The 21,732-nt window shown below is 37.9% G+C and overlaps 2 long non-coding RNA genes across 14 annotated transcripts in view; one reads left to right on the plus strand and one right to left on the minus strand.

The window, feature by feature from the left end:
- The window catches only part of LOC106073337 (uncharacterized), an 84,598-nt gene that overhangs the window by 19,980 nt on the left and 42,886 nt on the right, over positions 1-21,732 (plus strand). For 3 of the 4 annotated variants that reach the window (XR_008774800.1, XR_008774799.1, XR_008774797.1), the window contains exon 3: positions 1,935-2,002. The exons of the other annotated variant lie outside the window; for it this stretch is intronic. This is a non-coding gene — a long non-coding RNA (uncharacterized LOC106073337). The remainder of the gene's footprint in view (positions 1-1,934; positions 2,003-21,732) is intronic. 4 annotated transcript variants of the gene reach the window in all.
- Positions 1-21,732, minus strand: part of LOC106073339 (uncharacterized) — a 314,185-nt gene that overhangs the window by 12,744 nt on the left and 279,709 nt on the right. For all 10 annotated transcript variants that reach the window (XR_008774787.1, XR_008774790.1, XR_008774791.1 and 7 more), the window contains one exon: positions 19,481-19,521. This is a non-coding gene — a long non-coding RNA (uncharacterized LOC106073339). The remainder of the gene's footprint in view (positions 1-19,480; positions 19,522-21,732) is intronic.

Raw genomic sequence — 21,732 nt, forward strand, 5'->3', positions numbered from 1 at the left:
TCATCAGAAGACGATGGGGATGCTAATGAAGCTGCAGGAGTTGTTTAATGGAAGCAGTGAACCACGAAGGGTTCTGATATTTTTGTGTTAGTGCACCCGCCCCCAACCACCTGTGGTGTTCTCAAATTGTAAATGTTCAGGGCAAGTGTCTCAATGTTGTCTTGCTGTCGGTGTTGTAGCTGGCACAGAATGGTGCTGAATGTAGATCTAGATATATGAACTGTCCGGTGAGATTGGCAGAATCCATGAGAAGAGGGCAGCTAAGGGTAGCGCCAGTTCCGGACTTTAATAATTAGAGGCCCTAGGCGAAGTGAATTTGGTGGCCCGAAAGGAAATTAAAAAAGAAAAAAAAACGGCTTAAAAAATACGAATTTTATTAAAAACCTGCATATGTCTAAATCGACAAATCACAAATTCATATATCGTAATTTACCGTACTAGAGACGGATTAGAGTCATGGTGCTCTACTGAGCCTGAGATCTGATCAAAGTTTCCCTTTTTTTTCTTCTCAAAATAGGAGGCACTAGGCGGCCGCTTAGCCTAAGCTTAAGTCCGGCCCTGGTATCGTGATGTCAGCAGTGTTGTCTCATTGACCTCCTCATGGCTATAGAAGATTTAAGAAGGGTTATACTCAACACAGAGATAAATGTTGGGATAATAAGAGCCAGTACTGAAGAGTTTCGAGGACCAAAGGAGGAGAGCATAAGAAATACCGTAGATAGACAAAACTTACTCACATAGTGATTGTAGTGAAGTTTTGTTTTGTCTGTTGCTGTACATTATTGTTAGCCACATTATTGTTTCTTATACCATAGTGAAAGTACATGTTCTTAATATCTATAGACCTGCATTTAGTTGTTTTTTTTATGTACAGTACAGTTTCATGCTAGGCTTCAATACAATGTATAGTATTCAACGCATTGTCTTTTGACACAACCGACGCTAGATCATTGTAAATGTATAGTCTACGCAGCAATTCTAAACCAATTTACAAAAAAAAAAAAAACTACTTCAATTTTTTTTAACACTGAAAGATTAGTGATGCATAAAGATAAGAGTTTCATTCACACGGTTGATATAAATTATCTTGTTTTAACAATAAGATTAAACCCATTTTGTTGCTATCATTACTAACATTATTGTGAAGTCTATAGGTCATCTATTGTGTAATAGGATACATGTATAATTCTAGGCTAAATGTTTGATCCGAGAAACTCAAGTTAAAGTGTTACCAAGGCTCGCATTCCCTTACATGTCATTGTAAAAGACTATACTAGATGTACTTTGACTGAAGTGACTACCTCGACTATTTGTTAATAAAAAAAAAAAATAAGGCTTGTCTTCAAGTCTGAAGATGAATGTGAGTAGTGCAGCAATAGAATTGCCAATAACAGTTTATTGTCTGTGCGACATCCTTTAAGAATCCTATGGCGCCTAAGGAAGAAGCAGTGATTTGAAAACATTTCTTAAGAATGTTTCAAGAATCTGTCTAGTCATGAAATGTTCATTTTGATTCTCTCCTGGACAGGCCAGGGGTCAGCAGTCTCTCTAGTGCACTAACGCCAGGTTTTGTTTTGTTTTATTCCCTGGTCGCGACCGCCAGGTCCATCTGAGACAGTGTTTGCTTGCCCGAGTCAAAAAGTGGTAGAGACAGGAGTAGGCATTTCATACAGACACTTGCGCCAGTTAGTTTGAGATTGGCTACAACACACAAAGAGATCTTCAGGGAATAAAACGCTGACAAAGTGATGAGTGGGAGACGAAAACGTCAGAGAATAGGAATCTACAAAAATCTTGCACTGCACCCATCCCAAATATATTGAGACCATAGAATATTATGTGAATGAGCTTTTTGTTTGCTTTGTATTTTGTGTACTTTACTCTTATTATTTGGTTACAAAATGTGTAGTTATTTTTTCCTTTTTTTTAAACAGTGCATCAACATTTCATGCTGGGACATTCTCCCAAGTAAAATACAGATTTAAGAGGTTGAACTCTGGAGGTGAGGTTAGATTTTATTATATGCTCAGCTCGCAGTCCTGTATTAAGCAGCTACAAACAGACGTAAACATATTGTCACTTTAATGTTTCCACTGATCAATCAGCCTCTTCTATAAAATAGTTTTTTTGTGAAATGAACATATCAAACCTCAGATACTTGCAAATGCACAGCTATAGCCACTTAATCCCTATCCGGAGTTTCGCAAATAGAAGAGTCAAGTTCCTATTTTCACATGCCTCTAGGTTCTAGATAAATTACAGAAACGAACATCAATTGTCACAAGCATAGTCTTATTGTCGATTATAGATGCTTCTACCTCTCCTCCCCCACACATGCAGTAGAAATTGTCGAAAACATATAACATATAAAGTCAAACTACTCTCCAGTGAGAAAAGATGATATACTTTTTACAAAGCTTATATCAGCTCACTCTCATCTTTCAATCTGTTTGTCTGGTCAAAAGTTTGAGCACTTTATTTCTTCCACATCCATTCTCGGGTCAAGTTGAAACTTTGCACAAGTATTTCTTGTAGCTGACAAAACAAGAATAAAAACAAAACAAACAACTAAAAACAACAATTATATGATTCATTATTGATAATTATTTTGTTAGGTATTGAACAAAGGAAAGAAATTGTACTTGACTGATATGATAGTGTAAATAGAATTAGTCCCCTTAAAGTTTAAAAGTTTGAAATTAACAATAGATAGCTATGAAACATTTTATTTTCATAAGCACTTCGCTAAAAGTTTGAAATTAACAATAGATAGCTATGAAACATTTTATTTTCATAAGCACTTCGCTGGCACAGTTGTTCGTGTAATGGCTTAAGGAGGCTTGAGTCTTCGGAGTTCAAATTCAACTTTTTAAAAAATAAAATACATTTAAGGGGCTATAAAATACATTTAAAAAGCTATCAAGGTAACCATTACCCACATAACCCCTTCTTTCTCCAAACTAGTTGATGCAATTACATTTATTATTGGCTTTTTTTTTTTTAAAGTATTTTAAAAATATTTTTCTTATTTTAAAATGATGTTTTCATTGTGTACTTCCTATTCTGTCGAGATGCTGGTCTACTATTATTGAGTGATATTGAATTGACTGTATCTAGTGGATTGATTTGTTTCAATAGTTGCTGTCATACACTATATAAACCTGATCCTGTCACTTATCCACATAAACACTGAGAAACAATAAACACAAATGAACTTCAAAGCGTTTGAAAAAAACTTAGTTATTATTAATATTAATTATAGTTTTTTTTAACTTATTTAATCCGCAGACCAGACTTTGAACACTCCATCACATATTTTGGGTTTTCAGAATTCCATATGTACGTAATGATTTACAAACGTGATTATTAACTTAAAATGCATGACTTAGTTTAGGTGTAAGAGTTGATGAAACAATTACAAAATACTTTGTTACAAAATACTTTATGGTTTTATTTCAAGAAACCAAACGAAAAGGCGGTCTAGTATGAAGACAAGAGTGAATATAAGTTCGACTGCGTGACAAAATAACTTTGGGTTTGACTGTAACAGATCTGCTGCACGTGCATCGGCTCGGAGCGTATCACATTCGATATAACAATCTCAACCTTTTACCACTCGCAGTTATCCGCCCTTGATGTAAAGTACCTACTCATAGCGAAAACGCTGGAGTCGCGGCTATCTGGGCAACCAGTATTAAGCTTTGGGTTTAACTCAAGACTTGGACGCATCAAAGGACAAATAACACGGTGCAGTCAATTGAAGTGAGCGTATAGTTTCAGTTAAATGGGAGGAAATTTGTGCACGCGTCCCTCATCCACACTGAAAATGTCATACATACGTTTAGGTAGAGTAAGTTTTTTGTGTGTGTCTAATCCAGTAAGTTCCAGATCAAAGAAGCATAGACTACATAGCATACGATATGTCAGTTCTGTGCGAATAGCTATAGACTTGCTTAGTATGTTTTATTTGATAGGATAATGATTGCTCATAGGTCCATTGTCTACACTGTCCACAGATTGTATAGATGGGATATGTATGGAGACGTCTGGCTACTTCTATGTAAGAATATATATCTGATCCTTTCAAAGTGCTGGATGGGCTTATGTCATCGGAGCATACTCTTCGTTCTTGTCGCCACGCGTCCTTTCTACCGTGAACACCCATCGTGCCGTCGCCCCTAGCAACCACCCAAAACACAGACGGTGCGACCTGCTTTAGCAGGACACCAACGCCCTAGACTTGGCTTTGTAGGCCACTAACAATACTGTCTCCCCGTGTGACAGGAATATGGCGGTTGATACAATGAGAACCATTTCATAACTTAGTGAACATGCCAGTTGGTGGAAATGGGAGTTCCTTTTGAGAGCCAAGACAAAATGGTGGCGAGAAACAAGTTTTAAGAAGTTGCGCTTAAAGTTCAATCAAGTTTTTTTTTTAAATAAATTATTGATGTTTGAAGGCAGTCGGCTATACATTTCATCTTCTGACTATTTTTAGTTTTAATCCCCATTTCTCGGGCCCCTGGTGGTGCAGATGTTAACGAGAATCTCATGAGGCCAGCACAATGCCAGCTACCACTCATAAGGACGTTGTAAAAACCAAACTAACCCAGAGCCTTGACTGGACACGGCGAAGTGAAACTTATGTCTCCCCGTGCTTAAATACACATTTTTAAAAAATCTTTAAACAAGAAAAATAATGCAAATTCAAAATATTTTGTAAAAGAATATTTTTATATTTTTTGCATTAAAAGCTTCTTAAAAATGTTTCACTGACGCATTTTTTTTGTATAAAAGGACTACTGTGTGCGTGTGTTAATAATTAACTTATATTGGTGTAGTCCACTTTCTATACTTAAATAAAAAACATACTGAAATGACTACACAACTCAGCCTTAGCTAACATGTTAGAATTCGTTAGGCTACTTTTAAACTGGACATAGATAAAACTACAGAACAGTGAATTATTATTGATGGGTATTCTAGAGAGACCATGTCTACTTCAGTATGATGAACACAATGCAATGAGCTGTACCATATCGGGATGATTGTTAAAGCCTGCTGGTCTGTGAGATAATATTCTGTGTAGGCCACTGCATCAATACATTTAGTACCGGTAAATATTAAGTTTTGGGTAGGGGCAGGAGAATGTCATTTAAGATTGTGGTTTTGTACATAAGTTGAGGAAAGTTAAAGTTTTAGGTCATTTTTTTTTCTGCTACAGCCTCGTTAAAACAGAAATAAATGAGCTTTGCATCAACTGGATAGGGAATGTTTAGATTGCAGTTTGTTTAATTATTTTCTAATTTACACACAGCCATACAAAGTGAGAAAAAAAAAAGTTGTTTTACTTTCTAAGTCATTAACATATGCGCCGTAATATGCATACCCCTCAAAAGATCTACAGTTTTATTAACACCATTAATTAATCCCACGTGGTTCTTTGATCGGCCCTTTTAATGCCACTTAATTGCAACACTTTCTTACTTGTGCCAGCGGTCATGTTAAAACAACATAAAAACACGGCTCAGTTTCCTTCTTGATGTCTCTCCACACACACACACACACACGCCACTTGTGTGCTCTCAAACCTTTTCACTTTTGCACTAACACTTCACATTTTTTTTTCCTCTTTCCAAATTCCGATCTCTTCCAAACTTCTGCACATGGATATATATGGAAGGCAATGAAATAGGATTCAGCCTAGAATCGAACAAGACGAGCTGATTTTAAGGTCCAAAAATATCAGTCTATACGTTTCAAGATCTACTAGTGTGAATGATGTGTGCAAATTAAATTATGTTGTGTGGTAAAAGTCTGTGTTCAATCTTTTCATGATTGGTGCTTGATGATTGGAATTATTTTAATTCGCAATAAATTTATTTTAACTTGTAATGGTGGATCGTTTCTTATACATATATAATGCAGATAGATGAGAGAGAGGGGGAAAGAAAAACTGGAAAAGGCTTATTTTCTAAACTTCGGAAAGAGAAGTTTTTTTTGTTTTTTTTCAGATATAGCCTTAAAAAAAAAGGGTTTCTGCTAAATCTATACCATTGTTAAAAAATCAGCCCTTGTAGCGTTTGATTTGCACCTGGCGACACTTAACGTTTGATCGCACTGTTCATCACATTCCTATAAGCTTTCCACTCAAATCTAGATCTAAAAATTAGAAGCGACATAATTATCTTATGCTTTCTCCAAAAGTCATTAAAAAATTAACGATTGTACATAAGTTTTAACCGAGACAAGGAATTGTGTTGAATTCAGTCTTTAAACTTGTAGTGTTAGGAGCGATGTCGCAGAATCCTTAACGTCCCTTGTGTTTTCCTCTATGGATTGATCATGAGAACGATTAAAAATGGTCTTATTGGCCAGTCTCTGTATATATCTATGTCAATGGCAGTTCCATAAAGTAGACACAGAAATGTAGAATAGATGTAGTAAACAGTAAACGTTCTGTAAAGTTTTGTACTGAATATTGAAACTGGCGCTGTCTTGAAAGATGTTGAGAGTAGACCTACTTTACTACACCAATCTATCCAGTTTTTAATCAGTAGTTCTGTCTTACTTCACAGCCTTTTTTCAGTGCCTTGTGAATAGTATGTAGCTCTCAGTAGAGGAAGGTGGGGCGGAGCTAGGTCGGCATTTCTCTAAATGGCTGACCATTCGAGAATCTTGATGATCATGTTACAAGACATTAGTGTGATAGTCTGAACAAACTCTTAGCCACTATGTTTAATATATCACCCGACCCGAAGACAACTTTGTATTTCTATTTTTAGCTCTTAATTAAAGTTCTTTGTACAAGTCAGTAAGAAAAGAGTTCCTTTACAAACGGCTAGTCCTATAGAAATGGTCCATAGTACACTTAGATGACCTAATTTCTCAGAATGGCTGACCAGTCTCTTTTTTTCTTTTCTCCTCTCATTTTCTCCGAGTGTCGTCGGCTGTTTGCCTCTTATTTGTTTAGGACTAACACGTATTATCACCAGTTTTTTGTTTTTACATTGGATCCCATTTTGTTTTTCAAACTTTGAGTGAGCTCCATTACACTGATCCTACACGTTTTGTTTTTCAAACTTTGAGTGAGCTCCATTACACTGATCCTACACGTTTTGTTTTTCAAACTTTGAGTGAGCTCCATTACACTGATCCTACACGTTTTGTTTTTCAAACTTTGAGTGAGCTCCATTACACTGATCCTACACGTTTTGTTTTTCAAACTTTGAGTGAGCTCCATTACACTGATCCTACATGTTTTGTTTTCAAACTTTGAGTGAGCTCCATTACACTGATCCTACATGTTTTGTTTTCAAACTTTGATTGAGCTCCATTACACTGATCCTACATGTTTTGTTTTTCAAACTTTGAGTGAGCTCCATTACACTGATCCTACACGTTTTGTTTTCAAACTTTGAGTGAGCTCCATTACACTGATCCTACACGTTTTGTTTTCAAACTTTGAATGAGCTCCATTACACTGATCCTACATGTTTTGTTTTTCAAACTTTGAGTGAGCTTCATTACACTGATCCTACATGTTTTGTTTTTCAAACTTTGAGTGAGCTCCATTACACTGATCCTACATGTTTTGTTTTTCAAACTTTGAGTGAGCTCCATTACACTGATCCTACACGTTTTGTTTTCAAACTTTGAGTGAGCTCCATTACACTGATCCTACACGTTTTGTTTTCAAACTTTGAGTGAGCTCCATTACACTGATCCTACATGTTTTGTTTTCAAACTTTGATTGAGCTCCATTACACTGATCCTACATGTTTTGTTTTCAAACTTTGAGTGAGCTCCATTACACTGATCCTACATGTTTTGTTTCTTTGAGTAGGTTTAAGTTTTGATTGGAAGGCTCAACGTGTAAGCGAGCAGCAATCTGTTTGTCTTTTGTTTTAGTAGCAACTCAGGTCCAGAGCTCTTCCATGTCAGTCTGTTGGTACAGTAATCCATGTACTTCACAGTCTTCCAATAAGATCTAGATGGCAATGTATTCATGTTGCATGGAACCCTTTCATTTTAAGTGATGGGAACCAACGAAATGTTCACACAAAGAAGAGTCATTGAATATTTGTGAAAATATTATATTGAATGTAGTTATATAACTAAGTTGTATTGAGTATTACAGAGGATTGGACTTCTTCGAGTTCATAGGATATGAGAAATGTGCTCATCTTCGATCAGGAAGGAGGAGAGCTATCTCTCTCTCTCTCTCTCTCTCTCTCTCTATATATATATATATATATATATATATATATATATATATATATATATATATATATATAGTGTATTAAAAAGGAAAAAAATGACAAAAAAAAACAAAAAACGCACACTACTTGTGCTATACCGCATACATAACAATATACATGCAATATACGTGCAAGACCATTTTTTAGCCCATTTAGAGGGAGCACTTGAAGACTGCCTTTTTTTCCCACTTAAATTTAACTTTTCAACTGGCCCAAACAGTATGGACATGTTAGAACTGTGCTTTCATGGCATGGCAACATCTCAAACAAGCATAATACACATTTTTCCGAGTCTTTAGAAATTTTAGGAAAAGTCCCATCACTGTTTGAATAAGATTTATTTCCGGCATGGTGTAAAAGGATTATACTTCGCAATCACGCAAGAAATTGTTAGGGCAAAAATATTTGTACTGCTAATCATGTTTTGAAAAAAAAAAAAATGCCACGGATATAAACGCATTAATTGTCTAGGCCTGTCTTGGTGGAATCATTTAGGTCAGTCTGACAATTAAGTAGGTGACCTACCAAACTGATAACATCAAAGGTCACAGGACTTTAATTCTTGTTGAAGCCCGGCACTAATTTCATTAGCTCAATCCAGACGGCGGGCAGACTGAATAGAAAGTATTCAAGATTTGACTCTCGACCCAGTCCGGACTTGATATCTAGCTCAGGAGGGGATGGGTCTCCCTGCCATTGCAAGATTATTTGCCACGAGGCATTCCGTCCTATCACACTTTTAAATTCTATTTTAGAAACTGTCTAGCTAATAATTAACGGTGGGATATAGCCTATATGGTCATGTCGATATCTGTGCTACTTTGGTTTGGTCAGTCTGGTCTGAGGGAAGCGCACGCCTGGCTCCAAGTTGTAGACATGAGTAAAATACCACGCCTTCATCTTGATGTTTTTTTTCTTTCTCCCCCCCTCCCCCTTCCCCCAAGCACCAATGTCTCTCTCACTCTCTCTCCTGGCCCAGTTACGATATCGATCCAGCCGGCGTACTACAAAGATGCACGTGACACAAATGAAACCATTACACGGTTGAACACCATAGTCGTTGTGACACAACCCACGTGGTCACTTCCTACTTGCTTTAATAAAGTATTTTCTCACCCCCCCCCCTTCCCTTTTCCAAAAAAAAAAAAATCAAGTCCGGACAATCAGGCAGTGTAGGAGTTTTAAATACAGCGACTGCTAGTATTTTACAATCTAATATGAAACGTTTACAAGCTTGAATAATAAAAAAAAAATGCTCGGAATGAATGAAGCGTCGGTGTGTTAATTAGCAATCTGGTCAGATCAAGTGAATTCAATAGTTCTACCGTTTGGATTAAATTTGTTCTTGTACATTACAACGCTGTACCGGTATCTTTCTTGTATGTTTGGATTTTCGCAATGGATTTTTTTTAGCAAATTCTTCTTATCCAATCTTCATAAAATTGTGCATATAAGATCATGCTCGATGACAACACATGAATCAATAAAAAAAAAAACAAAAAATAATTAGTCATCATTTTGATTTTATATAGAAAATATACTAAGCTAAGGGGAGATAACGTCTTGTGTAGAGAATCTATGTCTTTCGCTAAAATTTTGACACTAACAAATAGACTTTTCAAATTCAGACTCGATCACCTTTTTTTTTTTTAAAAAAAAATTGCTTTAGAAAAGGCGGAAAGGAAAACTTTGCTTCCATATAGCCTCCCACCCCCTCCCGCCCCACAAAAACGTTTCATGAAAGTGATTGAATCCTAGCTATGAGCATTTGAGAAAATGAAAGGACTATGATCGATTCAGCAGCAATTGAAAGATAACTAGAGTAAAATCTAAGAATTTAGCGTAAGGATTATATCAAAGACTATATTTATATATAAATTAATATAAAGAAAACTGTGTAATGGATTTGGTAATGAACACTGTCTTAACTACCATAAGAGTAGTAGTGTTTATAACAAACAATAAATCATTTAGCGTACAAAAAATCAGACATTTTGGGAGGAAAAAAATAACAAAATAAAATTAATTTTCTGGTTCCAAAAAAACAACAACAACAAAAAAAACTTGTGAGTCAAAAATATTTTATTACGGTAATATGGATCTTCAGGTACATTTGTTTTTTTAAGTTTCTTATAAAATATAAGATGTTTTTTTAGTTGGTCGACAAATTAATGAATAACAAGTCATTTAAACGATTTCATAAGTTACTCTCGTGTACACAGTTTTCAAATGTAACGGTAAACGTAACAGTAACATACAAAAACAAGAAAAACATTTAAAAAAAAAAACTTATATGAAGTGTACTTGTATGTGTAATTGACCAAGACATAATAAATCTGTGCGATTAGAGATATCTTTACCAAATGTTTTTGTTTAGCTTTTGGCTTTCTCAATGCACTACGATCTTATCACTTGTCTGGACCAATTATGAAAAGGGGAGGGAAGAAGTGCGTATCTTTGTGAATGTTTACATGACCGTTTTTTTTAAAATACACTAAAAAATTGTTAACTCAGGGCTCAAGAGTCCTCAAGGGGACTAATTTAACTTATACCACTACATCTTTCAAGTACAGTTTATTTCCCTTGTTCAGATTCAAAACAAAATAATTATTGCCTATAGTCAATTAACTAATTGGTTATTCTTTTAATATTGATTCTTGTGTTGTCAGGTAAAAGAAAATAGTACTAAATTTCAGCTTAATCCAAGATTGGGTGTGGGAGAAATAACGTGTACTGACTTTTTACCTAAGCTTTGTAAAAAAGGTTTTATGTTAGCGATAGTAATAACTAATACTTAGACCACACTATCCTAGAGAATCTACATCTCATTGGTTAACATGCATGACTAGATGCATGTCGCGTTGGACGCAATCATCTTTTTTGAAGTAACGTTTGTATTACATAAGATTATATAAAAAAAGAATTGTTAGCTTACTCCACTTAAACTATCTTTACTGTGTAAATAATATAGGTATTGTACAGGTATTGAAGCTGCTTGAACAGTTCGTGTGATCCTAACATACTAAATATTAAGACCCATCTACTTTGTGTGTGAATGTCCACCATATGTCTACTAAATAGTTTCAATGGATCATTCTTAGTTGAAGTTTTAATAATAACTGAAACAATGCCCAGTGAAAATGTTCTATAGGAATTGAGGAATTGGTCGAGATCATCGTAGAGCTACTTGTTCATAAGCATCACGCCACGGACGTGACTCTGGAAATAACGACCACTGGTCAAACCTCTTCTTTGACACTGGCCAAAACCTCTTCATTGAGACAGCGGTATCCGTTACAAATTTGATACTGAGGCGTTGCATAAAGTGAATGCGAAAAAGAATTTCAGGTTGATTTTAAGATACTGTTTGGGACATACAAGAGAGAGAGCTGGTTGTAGCCAAGAGAAACTCTTCCTCCAATGTCAGCTGCTGTTTGGCAGGACAAATGAGAAAGAATTGAGTTTCGGTAAATATACAGTTCTCATGATCTCACTTTGACTAACATCTGCGTGTGTCTTGGGTAATTGGGGGGCTGGCCATTACGTCACCATCTGGCCTGAAGAGTTACCAGGACAGTCACCAATGTTTATGGGGCGGAGGCGCTTCTACTTCGGCACAGACGGTTGTGGTCAACGTGCGCTCCGATCTCAAATTCCCACTTCTCCAATATTTTCACACACAACTTTTTGGTTCTCTCTTCCGCGCGCGAAATGATGTGATACTGGTGGCCGGAGTAATTGCCATTGAAATGAACTGGGTTGTTCAAGCTTGTGATTAATTAGTTAGGTCCTCTGGTATCTTCAGCTAGGGCTCGCCATTTCACTCGCTATCAACGTGGGCATCATGGTAGGGTCTTTGTCGAACGGAGAGACTCTAATTAAAGTTAGGCTAGTGGGGACACTTATTTATTTGAAAAATGAAACATGTATTTTTTAATGTTCCACGGAAAAACCTGTACACGAGAGTCAGAAAATATTTTTGGCAACAAGTTTTTTTTTTTTTTTTAAATAATGTATATTTACCAATTCCCAGGCTTGGGTTAGAATTCCAGATTATTAAGTCAGTCATCTCTATTTTTAATTAGAAAATAAAAGCAAAAGGTTGATGAATAATTTTAAAGTTGGTAATGAAAGAAAATAGCGGCCTATTGTGTACATTACCTGGTATCTCTATATGATATTAGACTCACGTGACAAATGTACCTTCCGAATTAATACCGCTCTATTCAAAAATATACTGTGTCAGCCTTGCCTTCCATCTACCATCCTCTATCTCTTTAAGATATACCCCCCCCCCCATTTTTCCCTTTCTTAAAAAAAAAAAAAACATAAAACAGTAAGGAAAAAAAAAAGGACTGGCTTAGTCCCAGACGCTTACATCATACACTTGGGGGGGGGGGGCGCCTGAGACACAGCGCCCCCTTCTCCCCTTTACTTTGCCTTTAGCGACGCGACAACGGGCAGAGCTGAAAAACAAGCAAATAGAACGGCTTCTGTTACAGTCTTATCTTCCCGACTGCCAGACGTGTGTTACTTGGCCTCCCCCCCCCCCCCCCCACCCCTTGCTTCATGACTATTTTTTTTCATTTGCACCAAGCCATTAATTAATGAGTTTTAAAACACTGCCCGTTTAGAGAGTCTTTGGTCACAGAAACAAACATCACTGCACTTAACTACACAGATTCACAGGTTGGGATAGTCTATAAAGATCTGTGTAAGAGCTAGTTCGGTAACTTTTAGTCAAACTTTGTTTTGGGTGTATATGTGTGTAAGTGGGGGCGGGGGGGGGGGGAGTGCTGAACATCTCAAACAGTCAAGCTGTCATTGCAGTATATGAGGACAGGAACTAACTAGATCTAGATTGTCTAAAAAAAAAATAATCATAGTCTCGTACAGTACTAAACAATTAATAGATCTATAATAGAGTAGATTGTTGGGTTTTACTGACATTTGAGTAGACATTTCGTATACATTGGACATGTACTAGATCTAGATAGAGTCTGTCTCATACATAGTGAACATATCGATTTGTAGGTCTAGTCTAGATATGAGAGAGTCACATACCGATCATATGATCTAGAGATATAGTGTCTATGCGAAGAGGTAACCCACCTTACTGTGTATAAATCCTTAACATTTCCAATTTTTTTTGTCTTCAATGTGTCACGATAAATAAACCACACAGAAACACTAATATTTCCAGAACCACTGTTAACATGTAGATCTAGCACACACACAGTTCGGTAAAGTGAAACCTCTTAAGTTATCATTACGTAGATCTAAATCGCGCTAATGAAGGTATAATCCAGGTGTTGGCAAAACTACTTTAGAGAATTAGACAATCTATTGCTTAGATGTCTAGATCTAAACCCGTAATCCTCAGAATCGTACGTGGATCAACAAACACGACCAATTCAACGCTAACATTTCTTCTTATATTCTAAGCCTCCTTTTAATTGTAAAGAATTTTTTTTTCAAACATTCCTCTCTCCGGCTCATCCCTTGGTCTCTCAATGAAACCGACACCTTCTGATGGTTCAACATTATCACTATAGCATCAGACACCATCTCTCTTTACAGGTAAAAGAAATATACAAAAATATAATCCACACAGAATTGATTGGAGAAGTTTACAAAGCAAAAGACTAAAGAAGACCGAGGCACCATGTGACTTGCCGTCTGCCAAGTGAAAGAATGCGAAAGTGGGGGAAGAATAGCACACATACACACACGCGCCAGCCATTGATGTTTCACTGCAAATCCGACGCTTGATTACGTAACCTAGCGTGGATGGTTCCAGCACCGTGTGTGACAACACTTGAATGCCGTAGTCCCCCTTTTTCTCTTCCATTCTACCGCACACCGGTCTGAGGATGCTCTACAGTGGAGATATATCCTCTTGGGCGCATACATTTGTGTGCGTTCATAAATACTTACAGATATCACGGGGACGCTGAACTCTTATCGATAACCGGTGTCCGCATTGCACACGTACTTAGAATGAAGCCGGTTGTTTTGAATGAGTAAAACACAAGTCATATAACTGCACTGTAGATCTAGAACTATTAACTCCACAGTGAACAACAAAAAAAAAATAAAGGGTGGGGGGGAGGTGGTCGCTGCAGAAATAACTTGATTGTTAGTCCCTAGTATTATGCTATGTCAAACGTGTCTTCTGTTTTCTCCCCCCCCCTCCCCTCCAGTATGTGTTGCTGCTGTGCCACAGTTGCGTCTACTCTGCCCGTCTGCGGTTTTGTGGTAGGAAAAAAAATTACTTAGTTCGAGGGGAGAAAGGGGGGGAATCCCAGTTTGAATATATTCGAAACCCCCGGTAACTGGGAAAGGCGCGCTTGCGTTGTGGTGAAATAATTCGTGACCTAACCGAAACTCCTTCGTCTGACGCGTTGTGACCTGCTGACTTAGCTGGCCCAGCCCCCACTTTGTGTTCACCGCGTACAGTCTATTCTTTTTATTGCCCACTTAGGGAGTTAAAAAAAAACAACCCAACAACAAACTAGTTGAAACAATTGTGTCTTATTAAAAGAGTATTTAGTCAAGATGAGAGAATCAACACAGTTACACATACAATGTAAGCCGCCCGAGCGAGCGACAGACGGGCCGAAGTCTACGAAGACTAACGTAAACTATCGACAGGAAAACTAGCGCGCCTCGCGTCCTCTCTAACGGGTTCGTGTTTTGTCCCGAGAAGCCAGGCAAGCTGACCCAGAATGAACTTTTTTTTTTTTTAGGAGGTCGTGAGGTCACAGTAGCTTGGTGGCCCGTTACCCCACATAACCTACATATTATGCCGATTACCGCATAGGCTTTACTGTAACTCATAGGCTTTACTGTAACTCGACTGTCGGGCGTGCGCATTAAGAAAAAACAGGGGAGTCAGGCTATCCTCATACCCCCCAATATAACGTAAGAATTGCCTAATCAATATTAATTGTTTTTAACTGTTGCGCCACAATATTTAATGCTAACAGTGTTCATCTCCCACCATTATTTACTATGTATTTTCTTCAGTAGATCAAATCACGCGTGTTCGTTGCTTAGAAATGTATGTCTTGCATTCGTCTGCTTTACATTTCTGCTCTCCCTAAGTCTGTGAACTTGTCTGACCTATAACACGGTCTTGGGCGGGAGTGAGGACTGTGCTATTTTTAGTCAAAGTGGGTTGGCGTCTAGTCTTTAGGTCCAGCCCTACAAAAAAAATGTTAACATCAACTTGTGGTTGATTAATGCATTGCGTCGTCTGAAGGAGAACGAGATATACCCAGTGTATCACTACGCAGCCTGCACTACTACTCAATTTGGCAGTTTACCGTGTCGGCTCTGTTTTCACAATGCTGAACATTGTTGCCGTCTATTCCCGGTTAGGAACATCCTAGTCAGTGTTATTCAGCATTGCTTGCAGGGCCGGCCTATGGCATAGGCAAACTAGGCACAGGACTCCACAGATTTATTTTTTTTTTTTGGAGAAGAAATAGCCAGACTGGTGCCAATGTTATTGTTGGAGTACTCCACCTAATTCACTTCGCATAGGGCCTCCAGTTATCTTAGGCCGGCCCTATTATTGAAACATGTCAATTCCTTAAACGTCATCGCTTTCATAATAATTCTTATCATCTAACCAGTGCCGGAATTTAGTGGAGGCACCTACCCTCTTCAAGCTACATTATAAATGGACTCAATACTCGGTTACACATCTAAATGTATTTCATAATTGTAGATGGTAGATTAAATCTCATTTCACTTTAAAAAAAAATTATTATGAATATTTGTAAAAAAAAAAATTTAAAAAAATTCGATACTTTTGAAATGTTGAGGCCCTCTAAAAGGGTGGGACCCTTGGCGGCCGCAAAGTCTTGCATTGCCGCTGCCCTGCATGTAACTAGATCTAGTGCAAATCAATGGCGTCTGGTGTAGTTTTAAAAAAGTACCGGTATATCAAATAACTGTCTCAGTAGTGTTCTGTGCTGTATTTAATGCCATGGTAGTCAGCGTAGATCTTGTTATTTCTCACTATATCGTAGCGAAGGCTTCACATTTCAAAGAGGCCCGTGTTACGTCTGCTGTAATAAACTTCACATTAGACCAGGTCTATATTACCATCTGCACTTCAGTATCACACTGGCTTTCTCATGAACAAAAAAACTAAGACTCCAAAGAAAGGACACGATGCGTAGGCCCGACAGCGTGGCCAACATTATGTTTCCCATGACAGCGTTTTTCATAATGACCATCAATTATAAGAACAATTGTCCACGCACAATTTATGAACAGTTCCCTATTCTCAGAAGGGCGGGACTCAATCAGTCATCAGTCACAGCCGATACACCCCCCCCCCCCTTTTTGAAGCTATCAATGATGAGCAGCAATAATATGAAGATATGAGTCTGGAAGTAATTATTTTCGCGCCTTTTTTTTTTTCAACTACATTTTTTTCACCTAATTCGGCTTTTCTTTTTTAGCTGGTGAAGGCTTCGTGGCCCAAACGTCCAGTATTTTTTATTCCAGGTTTCCTATGTCTGTTGTATTATTCTAAACAGTTGTTTACCAATGTAGCTGTATATCATGGTTTTCAAACTCGGCAGTGTGCAGTATAATTAACATTGTTTCAAACTGCGGCACAACTAATGGTGAACGGTATTTAACACGTCGCTGTCTGCTGTAATGCTATTATTCAGCATATTTTATCGGCCGATTTAATAATTTCCTGTTGTTTTTTTTTTATCTTGTATGCAACAGTTCTTTTTATCCTGGTCACAGCTGAATCTGTAGACATCTTCCTCATACCATTCCTGGGTGACATATGCTGTCCTTTTTTTTTTTTTTCCAAGTTGAAGGATTGATGTCAATAACATATGGTGCTCCGCCGACTAATTGTCTTTTAGATTTCAGTGACATTACTGGTTTCTGCGTACAGCAGCACATGTTTCAGCCAACTGTAGCAATTATTACACTTAATTTTGATGGAAGCTGTCAAAACATTGCAATGCGACATTATTTCTAGGCTAAATAAAACAACAACAACAAAGTACTAGATGCAGTGTTTGCATCACGTATCAAAATAGAGACGGTCTCTGGAGGCAATTATTATGCCTCAGTTCATTCATTGTGTTATCCCTCTTGTGTTTCCCTTCCAAATTAGAGCCAGCCAGGAGAATTCTATTTCACATGCGTTTTGGTAAAAAAATGTCTCTTTCGTTTTGCACGAAGCAGTGTTTTTGTGTAGGTGATAGCGGATGGGAGCGTGACACTCATACGTCTGCGGTACGCTGGTTGCTTGGCGCTTCCAATTCGTTCTACCAGTACCGCACTAGGTTGGTCCAGTCAGCAACTTTTTCTTTCTCTCTCTCCAAAGACATTATTTAAGTACGTGGTATTTATTGTTGGTGCCAAACTGAAAGAAATTAGGGTCAATGGAGCCAAAGGTTTATATGAGAGAAAGTCACTGGATGAACCAGTCACTGGAGTAGATAGTAGTGATTGCGCCTCCCCCCCCCCCTTTCTCCTTCCCCCAAATTCCCTCGTGCACCTATTTACACTTTACTCTTATACTTTCATCCATTTTTTTGTTGCCTCGCCAGTAGGTAAACATTACAGTTCTGATGCCTAATCTGTAAGCAATTATGGAAAGGGTCGCGGCACAAGATTGAAATGATTTCTCTCTTGAGATGGGACTCTATCAAGTAGGTAGAGATGGGACTGCATCAAGTAGGTAGAGATGGGACTGCATCGAGCAGGTAGAGATGGGACTCCAATCAAGTAGGTAGAGATGGGACTGCATAAAGCAGGTAGAGATGGGACTGCATAAAGCAGGTAGAGATGGGACTCTATCAAGTAGGTAGAGATGGGACTGCATAAAGCAGGTAGAGATGGGACTCCAATCAAGTAGGTAGAGATGGGACGGCATCAAGCAGGTAGAGATGGGACTCTATTAAGCAGGTAGAGATGGGACGGCATCAAGTAGGTAGAGATGGGACTCCAATCAAGTAGGTAGAGATGGGACTGCATCAAGCAGGTAGAGATGGGACTGCATCAAGCAGGTAGAGATGGGACTGCATCAAGCAGGTAGAGATGGGACTCCATCAAGTAGGTCTTGATAAATTCCTCTATTACCAAGAGTGAACTAACAGTTGTATAAATGAGGGGAAAGCTACGACCAGCTGAATGTCCGATTGGAATGACTTATAAGTAAAAGAAAAGAAAACGTAACTTTAATGTTTGAGATGGACACAATGGCTGTCAGGCGTATGCAAAAAACAAACAAACAAACAACCCATTCAGCTTTTATTCAGGCTCTCGTAGCCGTCTAGTTTACTAAGGAAGCCATTGTCTTGTCTCCAATAAACAACTTTCAGTTTTTCTTTTCAGTTTTCAATCCTTATTATAATGAACCCAACATACAAAATCGATTACATTTTTTTCCTCGCATGCTTTGTTAAATCAATTTTTTTTTTACTGCGAAAAATCACCAATTAGCCGTGATAATCGTTTTTAGTCGACTTCTCGACGGTTGAGAATTTATTTCGATAAAAGCGGTGTTCCCAAGTATTTAACGATTGATTTCGCGGACGTTCAACGACAGGAAATATCTTAGTGTGGGATTCGCTTAAGCGCATTTGTTGGCATTGAACCATCGAATCGTGGGGCTTAATCACATCTAGTGCTTGATCCTTTTAGCATCAACCCCTTAGGGCATTCGCGTACAGCGTACCAGGACGATCATCAAAATGTGAGTGATGTCGTTAGCGGAAATCCGCATTGGCACATTGACTGCTCGTCTTCTGTAGATCAACCATCACACCAGAGAGGGAATGATGTGTCCTATAGATGATTGGCTTACTCATGTATCTTCTGAATGGGCTATTTACTTAAAGCGGTGACAGAACTTCTAAGGCTAGTCGGTGATCTTAATGTTTTTTTTTTAAAGTCTAGTTGGCGGAAGTACTAAGAACATGTAGACAAAATTGGATGCTTGACTATAAAAAGACAAGAGATGCGATAGAGCTGGATTTAAGGATTTTACAACATGGGACCCCGCATGAAATGAATCTTTGGGAATGTTCTATTCTTTTAGGTTTTTCTATACCTTTAGACCTGTTCCATTTTTTTCTTTATCTTAGTAACATTACCACTATTCTGTGATTTAGCGAAATGGTTACGAATGCTTTTTATGACAGGAAAATGTCTAGAAAGTTTGTACTTACTGTTAGTCTCCCTTGTTTCTCATGTATCCATTGCTTGAGGCCTGAAAGTAGAAAGGGAGAACACCTAGTAAATACACCTAATGTCAGGAGAACTCTAAACATAACATCGATAGATCTAGAAGCAATACGAATGGTCGACCCAGGAAACAATGGAGATGATATTGGTTCTTCCGAGTAGATCATCCCTGTGTAGTAAAACTGACATTTTGTTTATCATTTGACTGTATTACACAGTTCAATGACTTTCTACTAACACTCCAGTGATAGGGCGGGAGAGGGGGCCCATTAAGAACGTTTTGTTTGTGTGACCTATATGGTTGTAAATTACAATCATGATACAACTTGGTACATTCTGTAAAAAAAAAATAATCTTTATATACTAGGTATAACATTGCATCATTTTGAAATGTACGCTTAGAAATGTGAAGCATCCCCCCCCCTTCCCCCGGTTCTGTTATTTACCTGTACAAGTTGTCAGCTTAATGAATGTGACCTCTACCCGCCACCTGTCAGTACCAATGGGTAAGCCAGAGCCACCTGTGCACCCTCTCACGTCTAGACCTGGACACATGGTCTACAGGCAGCTAGATACTTTGGAGTTGATTGCGAGCGTTTCAGATTTAGTCTTATCCAACTTAGTCCAACGTTTTATGCTATCAAAAGTGAAAAAAATAAAAGAACGGAAGAAAAAAAAAAAGGGGGGGGGGTGTCGATGAGTGTGGGAAGGGGGGAACTAAATTTATGAATGAGGGGCGGTTATTGCTATGGGCTAGCTGTCGGAAGACTATAGAGATTAGTGGGAAAACTCCGCTCCCTGGATGGTCAGCTCTGTGATCGTAGGCGTTATGATCCATCACTCCCTTGAACTAGAACATGAATGTCAATTTGGTAAGTACCATGCGGATAGTACTGGGCTAAATAAGATTAGATCATCTACGCTACGGGCCATACAAATGGAAAAAAAGAAAGTCCGGTAAGGTGGCTAGACAGTCCTAGTGCCCCTTGAAGTGTGCTTACTCGATTTGACAGTAAGTGATAGTTCAATGCCTATAAGGATACTTTTATAATTTTCTGCTGTTTATCAGCCATGGAAAAAAAAAAAAAAAGATAAATAACTGTAGATCTATTTGTTTCTTTTTTGTATACACTCTGACAAGTTTATAATGGTAGGCCCTATAAAAAAATCGAATTGGAACATTTACAATCAGACGTAACGAGGTTTAATATAGATCTAGATCTCTTATATCCACGTTGATAAGGGGGGGGGGGGGGGTTGAATCTTTCGTTTGTTTCTTCTGTTCAGGTGTGCACATCTTCTTGCTAATGACTTTGTCAGGTCTATGCTACTTTATCGTCTGATTCTTTGATTCGGACCAAACATTCGTGTCACGTGACCAACAGTTGGACTGTTTACTGTTAGTGAAGGCATAGTCTCAAACGTTGTCCATAACACATACTAGCCAAACGACGACTTTTCTCAACGAAAAAAGAAATGATTGGTCAAGGATTTTATTGGACGCTTGGTATCGCTCGGTCAGTGGGCCAGGAGGCGAACCGAACCAATCCACTTGGGAAATAACAGTACTTACTGTTACTAATAGTTGGACTGGGATGCCTGGCGGAGACACAGAGTTGCTGATGCTAGGACAGATAATGACCAATGATGGTGTGGGTGAAGGCTGGTCAGAATGTTGTGCGGGGGTCTGTCTTTTCCGTCTGGCTGCTACCTATCCAAGTCATTAAAAATTAATTATAGGTCTCTATGTGTTAGAGAAGTACGTTTTATTCAAATTTTTGAGACTTAAATTTAAAACAAAATTATTTTTTTAAATATAATTCTGGTGGGATATTTGTTTTACACACATATCACTTATTGTACGCAGAAACACATAAGCGTAATATATATAACACCTAAAAATATTAGCACACACTAGGAAAATGAAATGAAAGTGTGTGATATTCATACCACAGTCGACGTTCTATTGAATTCTATTTTAACAAAACTTATATCAATCCACTCTCTGTCTGTCTATTGTCTATCTGGTAAATGGTTTGAACATGTTATTTTTCTCCCATTTCCCTTTCTGTGATCAAGTTGAAACTTTGCACAATTAGCCAATGTACATGACAAGAGATGAGTCAATAAAAAATACTAATACCGTATATCAGTTAATTAATTATTGGTGATTAATCATAGGAAATAAATGCTACTTAATGAGAGATTTGGATGTATATATGGATTTAATCCTTTT

The sequence above is a fragment of the Biomphalaria glabrata genome, chromosome 14, assembly GCF_947242115.1.
Source record: "Biomphalaria glabrata chromosome 14, xgBioGlab47.1, whole genome shotgun sequence".
Lineage (NCBI taxonomy): Eukaryota > Metazoa > Mollusca > Gastropoda > Planorbidae > Biomphalaria > Biomphalaria glabrata.